Consider the following 15951-nt stretch of genomic DNA (forward strand, 5'->3'; position numbering starts at 1 on the left):
GGCCAAACGGGCTGCATTCCTGCCACACTGTGGAGCAACTAGCAGCACGTTAGGACGTCTGCTGCAGAAACATGGGCTAAGACCAGTCTTCCTGCCCGCCCCCAAGATACGAGATATGTAGCGCCCTGTTAAAGACGACATTGCTCTTTGAGTGTCCGGCGTGTATGGGGTACCCTGTGAATGTGGCAGCATGTATATCAGACGAACAATTTTCACGGTTGCGGAGCATTGTACTGAGCACAAGCACCATATAAAACAAGGGGAGCTTGACAAGTCGGCCATTGCGGAGCATTGCCTAGAAAAGAGACATAAAATACAGTCCGAAAATACAAAAGTGTTGCGTCATGCATCTACTTATTGGGACTCCGTTATATAGGAAGCGGCAGAGATTCGTTTAAACAATAACAGTTTCAACAGAGACCAGGGGTACACACTCAGCAGGGCATGGGGGCGGGCGTTGGACTTCGAAAGAAAGCAAAGACAGATGCGCGACGCGGTATCGGCAGTTTCAAACGTGGCGCCTGCCCCTGGCGCCACGTGACGTCACAGGTGCTGCCACGGGCAGTAGCTCCGCTAGCTGCCCAGGTCAACTTACTCGCGCGCGCCACATTGCGTCTATCTGATTGGCTGCTGCTGATGTCATCATGCCTACATTAGCGAGAAACAGTATCAGCCACGACAGTCAGTGAACACCTGACGACGTTGGCGGAGATGGTCATCGAAAGCTCGAGGGTTTTATTCGAATTGACGCGGCTTGTAAAACCGAGAACATTTTATTCATAAAGCAGTTTTTGTTTCAGCACTAGACCTCCCAAGGAGCAATCAGGTTTTATACTCTGTAATACTCACCTATTAATTCTCTTTGCGGTTCATGGAACTCTTAGATGTTTCGTCCAACACCACAATTCAAAGGTGTCTGTTCAAAGCTGTTCAGCCTTTATTATGGTCCAGGCCTTACTATACGGATCGTTGCTATTAAAGTTTCGTCTCTGCTCCTTAAAACATTGTCAAGGTCGGTCGTTGCCTTCTACCAAGCAATAAGTGCCCATTGCTTCCCCGGCTCCGGACACCAACGCATCAATCTGGGAACCCGCATTGATTTTCCTCCCATATGCTATGAAGTGATAAGTGTTGTTGACAAAATTTTCGTTTCCTTGAAATTCAGCTTTGGACCAGCCTTTGCACATTCACTTTCAGTAAGAGGATCTTACAACCTTCTTGGCTTTCTGCCATCAGTATGGTATCTTCTGCATAGGTGATTTATATTTGTCGAGGAAGTTTAATTCCAGTTTCCTCCTCATCTGTTTTGGCATTCCTCACAGTGTGCTGTGCATACAGACTGAATAGATAAGGTGATAGTATGCAACCTTGCCGTACTGCTTTCTGATCTTGATATATTTAATTGCACCATATATGGTTATCACTGTGGCTTCTTGGTGAAAGTGTAAATACTGTATAAGGTAAGTGATGTGATCTGGTTCTCGCGTGTTTTTGACTACTTCCCATAATTTATTGTGGTCAACACAGTCAAAGGCTTCGGTATAATCAACAAGGCAAAGACAAAAATCTTTCTGGAACTTTCTTGCGTTTCCCATAAGCCATCTGACGTTGGCAATTTGATCTTCGGCCGTCTTCCACTATGAAATTCAGCTTTCTCTTCAGGTAGCTCTCGATCAACATACTGGTGAAGTCTATGTTGTAAGATTATACAGGTTACTTTGTTAGCATGTGAGACAAGAGTGATTATTCGGTGATTCGAACGGTCTTTGAAATTCTCTTCTTTGGAACCGTGATGAATACTGAACGTTTCCAAACTTGTGACCATTGTTGGGCTCTCCATACTTTCCGTCATATTCAATGCAACACTTTCATTGCATTCTGTCCAACAAATTTGAACAATTCTGCTGGAATTCCATCATTTTCACTAGCTTTGTTTACTAGAGCCTATTCTTTCTAATATAATCTCCTACACATTCCGTCCATTTTACTTAATGCCCCTCGCTTCTGCTAGGTCTATAGCATTTCTATCTTTCATCAATTCAAATTTCGTTTCGAATTTTCCTTTGGTAGCCTAATTCTTTTGTATAGTTCCCTTGTCATTCCATTCTGTTATTCTCTTCATCATGTTTTCATAATTCACTAAAGAAAACATTCTTGACTCTTCTGGCTAATTTCGGCAACTCTGTATTTAATTGAAACGTTCCTGGTCCACCCACTTTCATTTTTGCTTTCGGTCGTTCAATTTGCAATGCCTCAGCTGGTAAATATCCGGCCTTCTTGTTATTCTTTTTCTTGGGAATCTGTTTTTCCGCTTCCTCACTGATAGCTGTTTTTGTAAAAAAGAAAGGAAGATGGGGTTGAACGTTCCGTCAACATGGAGGTCATTAGAGACGGTTGTGGGTTTTTGTTTTCTACCTCTAATACATTCATTAACTATGTTCCAAACTTCTGTTGTGTAGCAGAAGACAGGTAAAGCTGGAGGACCGCTTCAGACACCAGCGCAGCTGAAAGAGTGATGACACAAAAAATCTAGAGAATTTCATCTGTCTTGAGAAAAGGAGAAATCTATGTTTCATACTATCGATGCTTGATGAATCCATATTGAATCATACAGAAGAATTCTTTGGTATCGAAGTAAGGTGTCATGTATGAGAACAACGTATGTCTACAATTACGACAGTAATTGAGTAGAACTGTAAGTCTGCGTATCTAATACTTGACCTGTAATGTCTTCCAGTTGCTTGCATTTAATTTCAGCTGCAACGAAAAGTGAATTATAACTTTTACTTCACGAAGCAACTATGCGACCAAGTGTGCAACCCGCTGTTGGAAGAGCTGTTCATTTCCTGGCTTTAAGCTGTCCCATACCGCTATGCCGTGTGACGGCGCACTCACTCGGAAGAGATACCGTTTGTCGTATCCCACGGACCTGGGGAAGACGAAAATAGAGCAGAGAGAATTCACAAGAGAAGCGAATTTACGCCTCCAGAGGGTTCTCGTCACATTGTTCCAGAGGTGGGTAATGACAAGAGCCATAATACCATCAAGCCGATTAAACAGCCCCTTAGATGACTCAAGAAATTTTGTAACAGCCCTTTGCACTGATCACCTTTCCACCCAATACGAAGGCTGGTAGAATGATCCGATGTGTCTGTGTCAGAAGAGGATAGAGTAAAACAAAATATTTTGTGCAACGTAATTAGGTGCAGTGAACGTGTCATTGTTCATCCATGATCAGTTTTGTTTGATTTCGCTGAAAATATTCACTCACACACTGGTACTTAGACGTCAGCTGAATAATTTGAACAATTTGGCAAAATGATTATTTTCAGTTAATAGCTTCAGCAACCTGACAAGCCAACTAATGACTGCGAAGTTGTTTAAGTCACTTAATGAATATTTTCCGCTTGGTATGCTGCGTCAAAATGATCTTGCCGCCAGCCGCAAATATAAAAAAAAAAGTTTACGTTCGAAGGCCGTACAATCCAGAATCAGTATACCAATACGGCAAAATAGTGAGCAGAGAGAAAATTACCCAACGACGCCCCTGGTAGAAGATACCTATTCGGTTGAAACACTGTGTCCTGCTGTTTAAAGAAGTCCGTAACTGCATGCTGCACATACGTGTCCGACAGTAGTCGTCGACTCTTCAAGGCGTTTTTGAAGGGTCTGAAGGGATCAAAGGCGTGGTAATCGGATAGGGAGAGATCAGGACTGTGTGGGGTACGATCAACTGCCCACTTGTTGTGTTCCGTAATGGATGAACCTAGCCTCTTAGATCGACCGGCATCTTATGTCGATTTGCTACCAGCATGGTACCTGGCGCACTATTCCACATCGGTAGTTTTCAACACACATGCTGTCTCATACAGCTTCTTCACTCCCCAATGGATGAGTGTCGATGTTTGTCCTCCAGCAAGCAACAAAAGAATAATAGCACGTTGGTGCTGTTCGGACGCATTTGGTACTAACCTTGCCAAAGTTCACGTTTCCGCATTTATCGCACGAACATAGGAGAGACAGAAATGCCACACTGAAGACTTGTCTACGTGTTGGTGCTAATATATCCGCATAGGAGTCACGCTACGTTGCATATACGCTACAGCAACGCCCTCAAAAAGTAACTTTTTGATTGCTCTTCATACTACAGTCAGTCATGAAAGACCAATCTTAGAAACTAGTATGACGTTTTCCGGTTGACAATTAGAGGAAATGCTTCTTTACTTCAAAAATAAATAGCAAGCACCGGCTTTCGTTCAATATAAATTGTATGAATATATAGTTTCCCGCCATGGATCGACTGATCAGTTTCTTTATTGCTTATTTCCTAATAATTTTTTGTTTTAAGTCTCAAAGTTGCGTCTGTGCTATGACTAAGTAGCAGTATTGTGATATTGGTCAGTGAAACAACTTTGGAAGACTTACTTTAATATTAGTAAGGTATGTTAAGGACGTTCTGTGTACGATCCTGATAGCAATAGACTTCCCTTGTATGGTGTCTACGTCAAAATGGTTTACGAACTCTGCTACTGCTTCTCCACACTAAATTGCAGTTAATAGAATAAATAACCTGAGATGTGGTCTATTATGTAGAGTCAATGTGACGAATCTGGTCGCACCAGTGTATCACTATGACGAATGCTACCCGCAGAAACATTTCTTTTCAGTGAAAGACCACTGGTTTTTTAAATATTTTGCTATTTTGCTGTGTACAGGTGCTTAACAGATTCCAAATCTCAGTAAGGAATATACTGCAGTCACGTCCGAAAGAGATCTGTATATATGAGTAGTGGCGATAAGTTAGTATACAATACTGGTACTCTACGTGGACATAACTTCCCAACCCCTCCTGTCTCCTCTCCCCATCCCCAAATGACAGTGATGAGCTAATATCTAAATCCGCAGTTCTCTACTAGTCGAGCCTGATAGTTTAGTGGTGACACGCATGTCTGGAAACTAAGAAGCTGCGAGATCACATCCCGGTGGGGTCACGGAAATTTTCTCGTCTGACTGACTTCACACTAGCCGTCAACTCTCAGAGATGTTAAGATTTGCCAGTTACAGTACGGGGTTCAGATTCATTGTTAAACTGCTAAGTGACCTTTCCGGTTAGGATTACTGGTGAAGGTTAAGGGCGTGAAGTCCATGGAGTGGCGTCCAATAAACAAACAGACTGTTTAATTTTCCTCCTGAGGATGTAACAGCCATTCATGCTACACCGATTTTCTCCATGCGATTTGTTGCTTCAAATTATGTCTTAAGGCAGCAGTCATTGACGTCTTACTCTCTGTAACCTCCTACTCTTCGTAAAATATTCGTGAATGGGTGCTGCATAACAACGCCGTCCAAGTAGTGACGTAAATTGAACCATAAATTATCAAAATCCCTGATACTCTTTATAAACAAACGCACAATAAAGCGCTAAATTGACGCCAGGAACCTCGGTACACATCTCGGCCAGAGCTGAAACTGTAAGAGACGCGTCTGGTGAGTAATCACGACGAGTCTGGCGGTAATAAGTAATTTTTTTGTGATTCGTATCCTATTCCTTTGTTATTTTCAGATCGTAAAATTTCTTTTTCTGATACTGCTTACCTCATAAAATGGATAAATCCTTATATTTTTTGTAGACATAATCGCTTGCATTTCTTGGGAGATATTACTGCACAGCAAACTCAAGGAGTGCTGTTCGTAGCATTCTGTATCAGCTCTTGACTTGTCAGAGGCTAGAATCAACGCCTGCCCTACAACTCATGGGAGACATACACTGTCCGAGGATAGAAGCTGTCACACCATTATTTAACTGTGGAACTGGCAACACAGGACCATTTTATGTCAGAACTGATTACCGTCGAGCAAAGCCGGAGGAGAATTCAAGTAGTAAAACGTAGCGGAGGACAGGAGAGGACGGTAGCGCGTGGCAGAACGGCATTAGGGTTTTATTCTGGCTATAAAGTGGTGCACTAAACAACAGCTTCCAGGATGCATTATCTAAGCGACAAGGATGGTGAGAAACTATTGTGGAAGAGTTTGTCTTTTACGGCTATGCCTATAACGTGCTTTTGTTTGTTTTTCGCGTCCATATTGCAATATTAGTAACATTTATTTGCAAGGTAAGCGTTTAGACGATGTTTATATTTCAGAGCGCTTTGTGGGTTTCGAACTGTACCTAACTTCACATTTCGGGAAGGAACGAACCGGTGCGTAAGGGACTGAGGTAGAGCACCATTCTTCCCTAGTGTTTAATTTTTATTATTTATATTCGTTCTAATACTTGTGCGATACTTCACTACATTTTAAGGATTTTCACACTGTTGCTAGGGACTGCTCTTTTTTCAGAGATGTTTAGAAGACACGAATACAAAACTAAGAGTCAAAGTTGGTCTACAGAGGACAGGGAAGAGGCAGTGACAGATGTTGTCAAAAAGGAAATTTGATTCAAGCAAGCCAGTATTCATCTCAATGCTCTCAAAAACATCTCTTCACAGAGCTCTTCTGAATGAACTTCAAAATGAGACTTTTCAAACTGACAATTCGAAATCGAAATTTCGTTGTGTTTTCTGGAATGAGCTTGTCAGTTATTTAAAAGACATGGAAGGCAGATCGTTTGGATTGGCAGTGAACGAGTTCGGAGAAGATTTTTGAAAATTTTTGGTAACTGTTACGGTACCAAACTGCTGAGGTCATCGGTTCCTGAGCTTACACGCTACTTTATCTAAGCTAAAGTAACTTACGCTAAGGACAACACACACACTCATGCCTGAGGGAGGACTCGAACCTCCTGCTGGGGGAGCCGTGCGAACCACGACAAAGTGCCTCAGTATGTAGCATTCGCTTGTCAACCACCAGAAAAAAAGAAATAGTAAAGAGTGTGAAGACTGGAGGACTCAGTTTCTTTCATTCTGCCATTTGTAATACTATATGCATAATGTGTTTTTGTACATTTTACGAAATATAACTAGATTTCACAGTTAAACTTGTAAGGAAATGCAAATTAGTAATACCCCTTACCTATACTAGAGTTATGAGTGTGGTCCCGTTCTGTGTAAGGCCCGGAGAACGACGGATAAATTGTCAGCCAATCTTTAAATTTTTTGTAGTGTTCGCCTATATGTCTTACACCTGACTTCTTTGTTGCACTGTTGAAAGTATGTATAAAATATCATGCACATTTTTTGTAGATTTTTCTTTACCATATTGTTGTGGTATCAGAAGCCGTATGTGGCGTATTGACACCAAATGTAGTGGGTGAGTGCCAGGAGGCGACGTATTAAAACTCGTCCGAGCTTTTCAAATGATTTATTTGCTTCCACTACGGTGCTTCGTTCACCTCGATCCACGTCACACACATTCACCTCGAATCGCATCACACGGTCCCGCAATGCTGAGGCCACCGCCCCAGCGACCCAGTGCAAGGCGCTGTGTCGAGCCGGCCTTGTACGCCAGCTGCAGAGTTCCAGTTATGTCAGGATGGCTGCGCCAGCAGCTAATTCAGTGGCCACTGTCCTCGATGTCTCCGCACTGCTCGACTGGGAGCCGTAGCACGGCCAGCTGACCACCGCACGATGCCTGCACTAAGCGTCCTCGCCGGCATGGCCTGACTCGCGGCGCCACAAAAGCGCACGCTTTGGGCGTCCGTGTCTGCGGCCCTCACCTCGGGAAGCCTCCGGTGTGTGTCGGGCTCTGAGACGACTGCCCGCGGTAGAGTGTCGAGGAGTGGCCCGCCCTGGCTGGCTGTGGACCCCACGTCGGCCTCAGAGGGTCGACTGGGACGCTGTCGCCCCATCACTTGCTGCATGTAGCCCGCCGTCCAGCAGAGCTGCCACACTTGAATGACTCTCGTTAGAAAACAAAATCTGTTTATACTCGGCTATGTACCTCTGTTTTGCCAAGTGCACCGGTTCGCATTACGTATGCGTAACACTTAGGTTGGCCAGATGCCCCCTTCTGCCTGTGACTTGCGGCATGGACATTGCTGTGTTCACCCTCTCCGGCAGTTCTAGGTCCCTGTGGCCTCTATTTGCCTTTGCAACTGCTGTTATGCGTATCTTACTGCAATCCGGCCCGCACCTGGCGGTAACTCGTGCTCCGAATATTGCACAAAACTAACTTTCCCTATCGTAAACGGTGGTGCCACTACATTCTGCTACTTTTAATAATATATGCATAATTTCTTTTTGTACATTTTACGAAATGTAACTAGATTTCATAGTTAAACTTCTAAGGAAATGCAAATTAGTAATAGCCCTTACCTATATTAGAGTTATGAATGTGGTCCCGTTCTGCGTCAGGCCTATCTTTAAATTTTTTGTAGTGTTCACCTACGTGTATTTTACCCGATTTCTTTGTTGCACAGTTTTAAGTATGTATAAAATATAACACATATTTTTTGTAGATTTTCCTTTGCCATATTAATTGACCTGTAGTCATTTCAATTTTAGCATCACCGTCCTGACCCTTGTTCCCCTGCAGCCATCAGTCGCGAATAATGATTATTCCATACCCAGATTTAGATCGCTGTGTTGCCACCCTCAGTGCAGTAAATGTATGTCCAGAGTTAATTATGTGCATATTTGATGAGTTTCCCGAGGGCATGCAGCTTTACTCTATGGTTAAATGATGATGGCGTCCTCTTGGGTAAAATATTCCGGAGGTAAAATAGTCCCCCATTCGGATCTCCGGGCGGGGACTACTCAAGAGGACGTTGTTATCAGGAGAAAGAAAACTGGCGTTCTACGGATTGGAGCGTGGAATGTCAGATCCCTTAATCGAGCAGGTAGGTTAGAAAATTTAAAAAGGGAAATGGATAGGTTAAAGTTGGATATAGTGGGAATTAGTGAAGTTCGGTGGCAGGAGGAACAAGACTTTTGGTCAGGTGAATACAGGGTTATAAATACAAAATCAAACAGAGGTAATGCAGGAGTAGGTTTAATAATGAACAAAAAAAATAGGAATGCGGGTAAGCTACTACAAACAGCATAGTGAACGCATTATTGTGGCCAAGATAGACACGAAGACTATGCCTACTACAGTAGTACAAGTTTATATGCCAACTAGCTCAGCAGATGATGAAGAAATTGATGAAATGTATGATGAGATAAAAGAAATTATTCAGATAGTGAAGGGAGACGAAAATTTAATAGTCATGGGTGACTGGAATCCGAGTGTAGGAAAAGGGAGAGAAGGAAACATAGTAGGTGAATATGGATTGGGGTTAAGAAATGAAAGAGGGAGCCGTCTAGTAGAATTTTGCACAGAACATAACTTAATCATAACTAACACTTGGTTCAAGAATCATAAAAGAAGGTTGTATAAATGGGAGAATCTCGGAGATACTAAAAGGTATCAGATAGATTATATAATGGTAAGACAGAGATTTTGGAACCAGGTTTTAAATTGTAGGACATTTCCAGGGGCAGATGTCGACTCTGAACACAATCTATTGGTTATGAACTGCAGATTAAAACTGAAGAAACTGCAAAAAGGTGGGAATTTAAGGAGATGGGACCTGGATAACTGACTAAATCAGAGGTTGTACAGAGTTTCAGGGAGAGCATAAGGGAACAATTGACAGCAGTGGGGGAAAGAAGTACAGTAGAAGAAGAATGGGTAGCTCTGAGGGATGAAGTAGTGAAGGCAGCAGAGGATCAAGTAGGTAAAAAGACGAGGGCTAGTAGAAATCCTTGGGTAACGGAAGAAATATTGAATTTAATTGAAGAAAGGAGAAAATATAAAAATGCAGAAATGAAGCAGGCAAAAAGGAATACAAACGTCTCAAAAATGATATTGACAGGAAGTGCAAAATGGCTAAGCAGGGTTGGCTAGAGGACAAATGTAAGGATGTACAGGCTTATCACACTAGGGGTAAGATAGATACTGCCTGCAGGAAAATTAAAGAGAACTTTCGAGAAAGGAGAACCACTTGTATGAATATCAAGAGCTTAGATGGAAACCCAGTTCTAACCAAAGAAGGGAAAGCAGAAAGATGGAAGGAGTATATAGAGGGTCTATACAAGGGCGATGTACTTGAGGACAATATTATAGAAATGGAAGAAAATGTAGATGAAGATGAAATGGGAGATACGATACTGCGTGAAGAGTTTGACAGAGCACTGAAAGACCTGAGCCGAAACAAGGCCCTGGGAGTAGACAACATTCCATTAGAACTACTGACGGCCTTGGGAGAGCCAGTCCTGACAAAACTCTACCATCTGGTGAGGAAGATGTACGAGACAGGCGAAGTACCCTCAGACTTCAAGAAGAATATAATAATTCCAATCCCAAAGAAAGCAGGTGTTGACAGATGTGAAAATTACCGAACTATCAGTTTAATAAGTCACAGCTGCAAAATACTAACACGAATTCTTTACAGACGAACGGAAAAACTGGTAGAAGCCGACCTCGGGGAAGATCAGTTTGGATTCCGTAGAAATATTGGAACACGTGTGGCAATACTGACGTACGACTTCTCTCAGAAGAAGGATTAAGGAAAGGCAAACCTACGTTTCTAGCATTTGTAGGCTTAGAGAAAGCTTTTGACAATGTTGATTGGAATACTCTCTTCCAAATTCTAAAGATGCCAGGGGTAAAATACAGGGAGCGAAAGGCTATTTACCATTTGTACAGAAACCAGATGGCAGTTATAAGAGTCGAGGGACATGAAAGGGAAGCAGTGGTTGGGAAGGGAGTGAGACAGGGGTGTAACCTCTCTCCAATGTTATTCAATCTGTATATTGAGCAAGCAATAAAGGAAACAAAAGAAAAATTCGGTGCAGGTGTTAAAATCCATGGAGAAGAAATAAAAACTTTGAGGTTCGCCGATGACATTGTAATTCTGTCAGAGACAGCAAAGGACTTGGAAGAGCAGTTGAACGGAATGGACATTGTCTTGAAAGGAAGATATAAGATGAACATCAACAAAAGCAAAACGAGGATAATGGAATATAGTCGAATAAGTCGGATGATGCTGAGGGAATTGTATTAGGAAATGAGACACTTAAAGTAGTAAAGGAGTTTTGCTATTTGGGGAGCAAAATAACTGATGATGGTCGAAGTAGAGAAGATATAAAATGTAGACTGGCAATGGCAAAGAAAGCGTTTCTGAACAAGAGAAATTTGTTAACATCGAGTATAGATGTAAATGCCAGGAAGTCGTTTCTGAAAGTATATGTATGGAGTGTAGCCACGTATGGAAGTGAAAGATGGACGATAAATACTTTGGACAGGAAGAGAATAGAAGCTTTCGAAATGTGGTGCTACAGAAGAATGCTTAGATTAGATGGGTAGATCACGTAACGAATGAGGAGGTATTGAATAGAATTGGGGAGAAGAGGAGTTTGTGGCACATCTTGACGAGAAGAAGGGACCGGTTGGTAGGACATGTTCTGAGTCATCAAGGGATCACAAATTTAGCATTGGAGGGCAGCGTGGAGGTGAATACACTAAGCAGATTCAGAAGGATGTAGGTTGCAGTAGGTACTGGGAGATGAGGAAACTTGCACAGGATAGGGTAGCATGGAGAGCTGCATCAAACCAGTCTCAGGACTGAAGACCACAACAACAACAACATGAAGAGTTCACCCTCAACCTTCGAAATGAGTAGTCCAGCTACAGAAGAATGCACTATATGCACGTAAGTGGTTTTCGTGTTTTAATTTACGTTTACTGCGCTGAATGTGACCAATCTGATGCCTCCTATTGCTGCCCACTGGCACTTCCACGATCAGCGAAGGTGTAACGTCCTTTCCCTATGCCCAGGCAGTATTCTTCACCTCCTCGAGGCGAAACAGCACTACCTGCCATTGCAGTCAATATTCGTTTATCATTAACTTTTAATTCAAATTATTATCATCAGCTAGCTGCATTATTCAGCGGTTGCCGCCAAAGACGCTCACTCGATTAATGTTTAAAAATGCATTGATATTTTTGATTTTGCGTAGCACATGTACACCGAATTATCTCCTTCAAAAGACAAAGTGTTCATTTAACACAGTTTATTTGATATGATTTACTATGGAGGGTATTCATACTTAAGTCCGATAATAAATGTCTATAATCGAAAGTCAAAGATATTGACTTCTAATTAAAGTGGCTTCTAGTGAGGTTAACTATTTCACGCAGTGGCGCATGAACTTAAGACTGGCTAATATTCAGAAGTACAATTCTAAAAGCTCTGACACTAAAATCTCGAACACAAAGACTTCCAGATGCTAAATACTCACAGAAGATAGAGACTAAAAGACATGAAAGACGTTAACAATGGTTAACGTTGGTGAGCCGTGCTTCGCCTCGCGTTGGTTCAAAATGGTTCAAATGGCTCTGAGCACTATGGGACTTAACATCTCTGGTCATCAGTCCCCTAGAACTTAGAACTACTTAAACCTAACTAACCTAAGGACATCACACAACACCCAGTCATCACGAGGCAGAGAAAATCCCTGACCCCGCCGGGAATCGAACCCGGGAACCCGGGCGCGGGAAGCGAGAACGCTACCGCGCGACCACGAGCTGCGGACTTCGCGTTGGTGCTGTTGTCGGTCTCTGTCCTTTGTTGGAGGCCAGACTATCGTTTAGTTGACATGGTTGTGGTTGTTTGTCTTCTTCCTGTGTTGACTGGTGCCACTTGGTTTCGCAAGCGTTGCCTGTCCGTTAGTGGCAGCAGTGGCGTTATCGGTACGTAGTAACTGTGGCCCTATCTTTGGGGTGACGTTGTTTTACTTCTGGGTCGTGTGAGTGAGCAGTTCAGCTGGGTATGCAGGAGGAGCCAGGTTCGAGGAGACTCCGAACACGCTGGGACTGCTGGCACCACGCATGGACTGCCCCGAATTGAAGGGCTGTGGTCACGAGGATGCACAACCTCGTCGTAAAAGAGATCCTGCATGTTTTAAGTAGAGTGAATTTCTATTTGAGTAGAGAAACCTCCACCATTGTGAAATCTCGCGGTTCTCCAGTGACTTGTGTTCGTGTTGCTGCTCGTAGTGTCGTCGAGGCAACGAGCAGCGAGTGGAGTGCTTGGGGAAGACGAATCTGATTAACTTTTCTGGACCTCTTATTACTATTTACTACCTCTGAAGTTCAACCAGCGGTATTTTCCTGCCTGGTGGCTGGTAACGCCCCAGTTACCTGCCCTGGGGGTTAGTGTACGTAACGGCAGTGTATGTTTCCTCGCCTTGCTGCCGCTGTCCGGTGAGAAGTGTAAGTTTGATAGCTTTCTTGGTTGTAGTTTGGTTGGCGTTTCTTCTACTTTAGTAGTAGTGATTCCTTTCTTGTTCCGGGTGCTGTAAGCACAGTGTTCTGCGGGAGGATGTCCAGACCGCCGGTTGCGGCTTTCGCATATTATTACATCTTTGTATTTGGTTTAGTGGACGCCAGGTAGCCTCACCAAGATTATCATTAATCACTCGTTAGACTGTCGCTAGTCTGAGTTACCATCTTGTGATGTGAATGCAACTCTTGGCTGCCTTTCTCATCACTCGTGAAAGTGGTTTTGGCTTGACCTACTCAGAGGTCGAATCCTGGAGCACCGTCTGTGACTGGCCCTTGTGTTTTGTTATTCTGTTATTGTTTTATTATTGTATTACGAAGTTACCATCATTTGTCCCAACTGTTTGGTGATCAGTTGCCTGTCTTCTAAATTAACTTTTCTATTGAATTGCTGTTTGATAGTATGTGTGTTAAATTTTTTTAAATAATTGCCGTTCTCGGCGTTAAAGGCCTTCAGCAACGACTGTGGTTACTTGTCTTAAAATTCTAATTGCGACCACATTGCCTGGTTTCCAAAATATTATTTGCTGTGTCTGTATTTTATGTTCATTTGGTGAATTGTAATGTACTGAAAGTACTATTAATTAGACATTTGTTTCTTCCCTATTATTAAAGTATGATATTTTTATTTATTGTTGAGTCTGGAATTATGCTCTTAAAATAAATGTGAGAAATTGTAAAAGCAAACCAATAGTAACTGATTCGGGCCCCGTCCACAATCGTAACCGAATCCTGCCTTCCTTGAGTATCAGGTCTCAGTGGGGTTTAATAGTTTTGAAACAAAATGGACGTTCGTTAGAAACTCTTTGAATAATGCCCCTTGCTACATTGAATATAATTCTCTATTCCATTGGCTCTCATTAGTCTTTTATTTAATTTTTCTGCTTTCGAATGAGAATTCGTGATTTGGTATGAAATATGGTAATTGGTCATGGCCAATTCGAATAAAGTTTAGTTAAAAAAAGATATCTAACGAGGGGATACACAGCCCCCCAACGATTACCTTATTTTAATCAAGGCCGGCCGGGGTGGTCGTGCGGTTCTAGGCGTTACAGTCTGGAACCACGTGACCGCTACGGTCACAGGTTCGAATCCTGCCTCGGGCATGGATGTGTGTGATGTCCTTAGGTTAGTTAGGTTTAAGTAGTTCTAAGTTCTAGGGGACTGATGACCTTAGAAGTTAAGTCCCATAGTGCTCAGAGCAATTTGAACCATTTTTTTTAATCAAGTTGTTATCGCTTAAGGTAGCCGTGAGGTATGCTACCATTACACCTATTCAGATTTTCTCTTACAGGGTTGGGGTTCTTCGTTCACTATATTTGACATTGACTTACGGCTTTAATTTCTTTTTATGGATCATCTTTTTGGATCTTTTCTTGGGACCTTATTTTCTTCTTTTTCTTTTTCTTATTTTCTTATTATTATCGAGTGGCAGTATATGAGTGGATGACATGACATGATTACAAAAATTGTATAATAGCTTTTTACATGTTCCTTAAATACTACATTTTTCATCATAAAGTATTTCAAAGTACTATCTAAATTTTAAATATTTACATTTTTCCTAACATTAAATAAATGTTCCATTCATTTAATATATATATATATATATATATATATATATATATATATATATATATATATATATATATATATATATATATAGAAAGGCTCAGTTTAAAAGTAACTGTATATTTCAGCTTAGATTCTAGACATAACTTAAGTACTCCATCTACGTCTTTTACTGAATAAGTCAGTTTATATCAAAAACACATTCCAATCTATGTATGATCTTAAATTTGCCATTTCCAATCTTGGGACATGACTGTAGTCTTGTCTGTTGTTTTGACCGGCGAGGTCTGCGATGTCCATTCATCTCTCCGACCATGTGCTGCTGTAAAGAGTGATTGTTTAGTTCCTGTAGCCCATCTGTCTGGTTGCAACAATGGAGCATAGGGAAAAATGGGTAATCTACGTCATCTTTTGTCGTGCCACCTCTTTAATGGTTGAGCAAAAAGAATTTTTTATAGTTGCTTCTTGTTTTAGCTTGTGTCGTGAGTCGTGGTTTTGTGACACTGGACACAGAGTGTCAGTCACAGAGGGGAGCAAAGGTCATTATTTTTTCAGGGATGACGGGAGAGAGAGCGACAGTTTGTGGGCAATGGAATGCCTTGTTTCCTTGGCTCAGTGGGTGAGTGTGAGCGTAACATTGGTCGTACCACTACACCACTAGCAGTAATTTTTTGACACATAGCATCCTTGCAGTGAACAGAGTAGTACATTGTGTTTTAGTTTGCTCAGTTCGTCGCAGTAGCGGTGCGGCGCGGAGTCTCGGCGTGCAGATTCCAGGAACCGCTAACACGGCAACGGCTCGTGTTGCAGCGGAGCGCCAGGCGGCGTGTTCTGCCATTCAGTACCGTACCCACGACCTGCTGCGGAGGCAGCGCTGTCTTCTACTTGTGAATTCTCTCGTTGCGTTGTTAACAAGTGGCTATGGCGTGATGGGGCGTGCTCCGTCCCGGAATCGAACCTACAACCCTCTGGTGGAGTTCATCAACCTTTTGGTACACAGGTGGCCATTTGGTGAGATCGCAGTGCCTTCGTCCTCACCAGCCACATGAATAGGTACCACAAAAACTTCTTCCTGGTAACACCTGGGAAGGCATCTTCTGTGTTGTCCTGTTGGCT

Source organism: Schistocerca piceifrons, chromosome 3 (genome assembly GCF_021461385.2).
Source record: "Schistocerca piceifrons isolate TAMUIC-IGC-003096 chromosome 3, iqSchPice1.1, whole genome shotgun sequence".
NCBI classification, from domain to species: Eukaryota; Metazoa; Arthropoda; class Insecta; order Orthoptera; family Acrididae; genus Schistocerca; species Schistocerca piceifrons.